We start from the raw sequence: 6663 nt of genomic DNA on the forward strand, positions 1-6663 counted from the left end.
GGGGCAGATAACTGGAACAGGTGGTTGGAGGGTGCCACTGATAGGTTCTACTTCTTCACTTCCCCTCTGTTTTTTCTGTCTATCTGTCTTACTTTTCCCCTGCACTAAATGGCTATTATTGTGTCGATGTGCTTCTCTTTACACACAAAAGATATCGGGAACCACGTTTTGCAATGGTTGTTAGAATGGTATTTTGATAAAACGTTAGGTGAAATAACTGATGCCTACATTTATCAGATTCAGCATACTCTCAAGGACTCATTGGAACATGCGAGGGGTGTTCACTCGAAAACATGATTTCTACATTATATAATTTCCGCCTTTGGTTTATCGATTGTTCACATTTTCTCAATTTCGATTTTCCCTTCAGTGGAGAAGCTGAGGTGCCGAATTGCAAGCCACAACGTCGACAAAAAAATTTGGAGCCCACTGACTTAAATGCCCTCATCCATCAGTGTGCTTTAGCAAACGCATATCAAACTCATTTAATCTGAAGGAAAGCTGAAAGTGGTTCATGTTATAAAAGGAACGCTTGCAAACTATTTAACCCAAGTACCTTTAAAAAATGTGAATATGTGGACTCGTGTGCCGACGCAGAATTGTAATTTATATGTTTGCAATGCTTCTTTTGTCCGACAACTGTATAAAATTTGGATGGAGTCATTGAGAAGGGGACGGGAATCTTGGAGTATTATTGGATGATAAAAAAAAAATGATCCTTGCATTGCACATATCATTTATTATTATTCCTGCTCAACAGCAAGCTGTGTGCGTTTATAATAATAATTGCATTTATATAGCGCATATTGCCCACGTTCTACAGAATGCTCACTGTGCTGTACAGCCATTATTACCACACCAGACCCTAGAACATGCGGAATCATTCTCGACTTCCAGAGAATTATACAGTGCAAGCTGAGGATTACAGGCGTTAAACATTAACGATGTGACAAGATCTTTCGCTACACCCATGTACTCTCGGTAGAGTGAGGAAAATTCGTGTAAGAACCTTGCCCAAGGACAAAACGTCAAGCCCTCTGTGTGGATTCGAGCCAACGACTTTACGGTTGCGAGTCCGAGACCGTAGACACAAGGCCACCGACGCCACTTGATACATGTACTAACAAACAATATAAACTCTGTCCAAGCAAAGAGGGTATCTATAAACGTTCTATTCCACCTGCCCTTGGTTCTTTCTGCTCCACTAACTACGCACGAGAGATCACCCAGTACCAAACAGAACAATTTTGATCAGGGGAAAAAAACACATAATAGATAGCATTTGTATAGAGTGGGTGGTTGGCAGGTGCTCTGGTGTGGTTTGCTCCTTCTTTCCTATCGAACATCTATAATCCTTATCTCCCCTTCTTCTTTTTTATGTTTGTTACTCTCTTGTAACACATCTATTCTTCTGGCGCTCATATGACCTTATGCAGTTGCGAGCGCCGTAAAACCTCTACTAAAACTAACTAAACTAAAATTTGTATAACGCGCAAATTTTCCCTCAACGGCAAGCTCTATGCGCTTTACAATCTATACTATTGGCCCAGTGGAAGACCACAGGAAATCAAAACATTTAAAGTGTTACTTTAAGACCTTTAAACAGTCATTTAAGGAGTGGGTAAGGTACATCTATTTCTTTATAAATCCATAACAATCAATTAATAGATCACTGCCATGTAAGGAATGTTACGTTAGTAGTACTCAGCAAAAAGGTTTAGATAAATATATGGTCAGTCTTCTTGTTCACAAAAAGTAAAGTAATAATTTATGCTTTTATCTAAACGCGATGTACACTTTTTCCAAACCACAATTTTTACAGTTTTTTCTACTTTTTTACTATAATATTTATTTCTTAGTAGGTCCTATATTATTTGTGTTTTTATTTGTTTTTTTTGGTTGATATATATGAAAGTGAGAAAAATGTGTGTGAGTGTGTGTGTGTGTGTGTGTGTGTGCGTGTGTGTGTGTGTGTGTGTGTGTGTGTGTGTGTGTGTGTATGGGTGGTCTTCATAAAAATTTCCAAATTAATAGGATATATTCCCTACACTCTTTCTAATCTACGAGATGGAATGCGAGTGATTAGAGGGCGTCACTGACAGGTCCTACTTTTCTTCTTTTACCGTGTTGTTTCTGTTCGTCTGTCTTACGTTTTCGCAGTTCTGAATGGCCATTAATATGTCGACGGGCTTCTTTTCACTCAAACAGACAAACAAATAAACAAACAAACAAACAAACAAACAAACAAACAAACAAACAAACAAACAATCGAACAAACAAACTAGAAAACAACTAAAAACAAACAAATAAACCATAATCGAACAAACTATAAAAAAAAAAAAAAAAAAAAAAAAAAAAAAAAAAACCCAAACAAACACTCAATCGAGATGGAATGTTGACCCAGTGTGTCCAGTCGAGCTCACCGTTGGTCGAATGAATGCACAATGAAGAACCCTGAATCCTGGCTGACCTCTCCTAGCCTGCCTGTAGTGTCCTGCTAATCAGCCCGGTCACGCCACGGCCATGCCACAAAGAGGCCTGCGTCCTCCCAGCGAGAGGAACGCCATGTCCTCATTAAAGTGACAGGGAAGATAGTAGGAGAGGCTGTCACAGCGGGGACTGATGAGGAAGATGCATGCAATCGCTTGGTCTTGTTGCTCACTTAGCGTACCGGCTTGGTAAGCCAGCTTGATTCGGTTCAGACGGATCGTACGAAGATAACATTTTACGTCAAATATGATGATGGTATACAATTGATCTTTTGGAGAATTATTGTCCTCCGAAAAAAATGTTGCCTACATCTTCCCAAAGATTTCACCAAAAAGTGGTAGCTTCCAGGGTTTTTTTCAGCGTACAGGAAGCTTCAAGGACGCCCTGCAAGTTTCCTACTTTCGAATGTCGATTTTTCTAATCTTATCTGTCGAATCATATACGTTTCATCTTTGTAGCACTTTTTTAAAGCTCTACCATTATCAGTCTCCCATTATTCTCTGTCTCAAGGGCGATGAAAAGGCCAATTGACTGACTTCTTTCGTGAGCATCGGTTAAGCCTTTTACAATCTCAGAAATAAGAATATAATGATTTGCCAATATCTATCCGCTGATGAGATAATATATAATAGCCCACACAACAAAAAAGTTTTATGTTTCTTCATAAAAGTCCAGAGACACAAATGCACGACTGGATTTTAACTTTAAAAAACAACTAAAACAGTCGTGCAGATAATCAGAAAGACAATGGGTCAGTCTCAAAATAGTATGCTTCCAGGATAAAGCACTCAGCGTAAAAGTGGTTGGATCATAATATGGCAAGTTGATCCTCTGTTCAGCGTTATAATAATACTTTCACTCGATGACGTCTTCGTCTGTGCAGAAATTGACGCAAAGAGTGGGCTCGCTCTGTGTTAGATCACGGGATGAAGAATAACAAAGAAAACAAATAGAGGCAAATGAATATTCCTACACTGGTCCTCGTAAAAAAAATAGTTATAATGGGACCTAAAGCAGATAAAGAGTGACTCCCATATTATAGTGATCGTCAATTCAATAACGAGCAATATCATTTCAAACGTCATTTTTCGGTTCTCCATTCAAAATATCTACTCACTGTCATTGCAACGTCATCCTCCCCCCCCCCTTCCTCGCAATTTTTCTTTCTTTGGAGACTTCAGACGTCTGCGTTGTCGACCTATCATCCGTCTTATTAATCGGAAGCAAATTGCCAACCCTCGTTAGCGCGTGTACCATCAATTCATATCGGTCGGGTGCACAGATGTTCGGCCTACTTCGGTAAAATTAGAATCTGTCAAGATCAAAGGCGAGGTATGTTGCGAGCGGAGACTTGTTGACCTATAAAGGCACGCGTGGAACATCAAGGGTTACTCGGGGTGCCACGAGAACGTTTCACCTCTGTTTCTCTCTGTTTCTCTCTGTTTTTCTCTCTTTCTCTCCCTTCAACCCTCTCTCTGTCTCTCTGTCTCTGTCTCTCTCTCTCTTTCTCTCTCTATCTCTTTCTCTCTCTCTCTAGTTTCTCTCACCCACCTACCCTTGTTCCTCATTTTTCGTCAGTTATTTCCTATCTCCATAATAATATAACGAATGATTTCTAAGATTAATCAAACATTAGTGTTTAATCTCGACATTTGTTGCTGTTGTTGTTGTTGGTGGTGGTCGTGGTGCCGTTGGTTACATTTTGGAGATAACGGACTTCAGCTCAGTCATTCATGAAGTCATGCTGAGTCGGGCATTTCTAGATATCCCGTAGCTATTTTTTTCAGTGCTGTCTTCGCCCCATCCGTGTTCTCTAGTCATGCCCAGGCTACTCACCTTCGAGAAGTGTACGACTAATTATGTCAGCTTTCCGCCTGTCAGAGGTGACCAGGCGTCCGTTGTGCTTGATTATTTTGTTTGGTGAAATTGTCTCTGGAGTTCCGTTGAGGGTTTTTTTTTCTTGGCAATATCAATATTCAAACGTTAGCGTCATTAGGCGAGATGACATTATTTTCCAATCTACCAATAGGTTTAGCTAGTGCACGCGCCGTTTTTGGGGGTTTTTTTTTGCTTTAGTGAAAGCCTCATGTGCTTCACGGCACGCCTAAACCTTTCTGTTAGGTGGGTTCTCACCTCGTGACGTAGTTTTTTCCTCTTATGGATTGCTTCACGTACTCTGTAGGAGTACTATGGGTTCTGTTCACCTGCCCGGCTTCTGTCTTTACTGTTGCAATGTGGGCGTTGGCAACAGGGTATGAGGGTGGAGTTGGAACTCGACCTTTAGGCTGCGAATAAACAGTGTCAGTTAAGTCTTCATCTACGTGTCAATAGCCCTTCTCACTCAAAGCTTTCTAGTCTTTTCCGTTTGATCTCAAAGAGACTTGACCATTACAGACAGAGCCATGGTTCACCTTGGTGCAAAGTGTAATGGATATTGGGGTGTGGTCAGAGATTATAACCCCACCTGACTACGAGAGGAGGAAATTACTTGATCTATTGACACTAGGCAGGATGCCTTTTCGACTCATACCGACATCAGACGTTAATGATGCTTTTCAGTATTCTTCTGATGACGAATCTGACAGCATAATGGACCATCGTGAATGTTAATATGGCGGACTGATCCACTGTTTTTAAGCAAGAAAACGGACAAGAAATTAAACGTGTTTGGAAAACTTGGTAGCCTCTACTCAGCTGTCATATTACCTCATAACGTCTGAGATTCACATGTTTTTGCCATATTTGTGACATGCTCTGTTCCAGTGCATGTCAATCTTTTCGGAAACAGCGGTCACTTTTGCCACTTTTAAGAAGCTAAAATTTCCATACCGTCCACGTACACATAGATTTCTATTTCCAAGCGAGGTATTTAATAATACCTGTCATGATCTGGATGATCCTTACCGCTCTTCAAAATTACGAAATCGCTCACGAATGGTCGGTCTGGCCCAGGCTAGCAAGCACTGCTCTTCTCTGTAAAACATACAAATGTACTTTAAATGGTATCTTGAGTTTCAAGCTTTATTCAATCTTTCAGAGTGCTGGTGAACGATAAACCGGCATCTTCGGTTCTGTGGTTAGGTTCATCTCTGCAGTGGGCAGACGACACGAATTCAGTTCTCGAGTGTATACATTTTTTTTGAATACCTCCGTCTGTCTTTGGAGATATTGTATCTCATTGAACCTAGGTTGGCTGTCATAGACAGGTTCAGAGCAACTCACCTTCCAAATGATCTAAATTTCTGTCAAAGGGTGCGTAAAACATTAAATATTACAATATTTTTGCAGCTGTAGATGTTGGCAAACCATATGTTTACTCTCTGAAGGCGCACTTTCTATATTGATTGTTGATGGCCAACACTGTGAATGTTTGTCGGGCTCTTATCTAAAACTGTTCGGAAATTATCCCCTTTTTTCCATTAACTCTTTAAGTACTAAGCGAACAGATATGTTATGTCCAGTCAACAGATTAAAGCCGATGTTGTGGCACATTTTGAACCTTGATGCATACATTAGAAAATAACAAACTTTTGTCATATTGTTTAATAATTTATGCTGTTGCCTACTTTTATCGATTTTGAACCACCAAGGGATCTCTAAAGTGGGCAACTTGCGCACGGGACTTCTGAGAATTTTGGCCCTTGTCCGAGAAGGCTAGGCGTTAGATCTTATCTACACTAAGGTGGGAGGTGTGGTTGGCATACAGCAGTAAGAAGGAGTCAAGAAATTGCAGTAGAAAGGCAGCATAAAGAGTCAGGAGCCCAGACGAGTGGGCAAAAGGGGTTGGGGGAAGGGGGTGCAGAAAGTGGAGACGAAAGCAGAAGACTAAATATGATCAGAGAGCAGGAAACGTGAAAGGAAACATTTTGTTATAGGAGAACATTTTCCGTCGCTGTCAGGTTTCAAACCCGGAACCAATTGAAAGAGAGGCGAACACCGTACCTCTAGCCCTCAGCTCTGAATGATGCATAAATCCATTTCGCAAGGGCAAAATGAAGAAAAACTCCGCTCCAGATCAGGAACGTATAGCGTAATTCATGACGCTCCACAACGAATATTAATGAAGATCAGTATTAACTCACAAAGGAGGCGCTTTCTGGTCCATCTACAAGGCTTGAAGGTTTGCTGCATTGGGGAGGGTTTTTTTTAAAGAAGATTTATTTTTTATTCAAA

The sequence above is a fragment of the Aplysia californica genome, unplaced genomic scaffold (genome assembly GCF_000002075.1).
Source record: "Aplysia californica isolate F4 #8 unplaced genomic scaffold, AplCal3.0 scaffold00093, whole genome shotgun sequence".
NCBI classification, from domain to species: Eukaryota; Metazoa; Mollusca; class Gastropoda; order Aplysiida; family Aplysiidae; genus Aplysia; species Aplysia californica.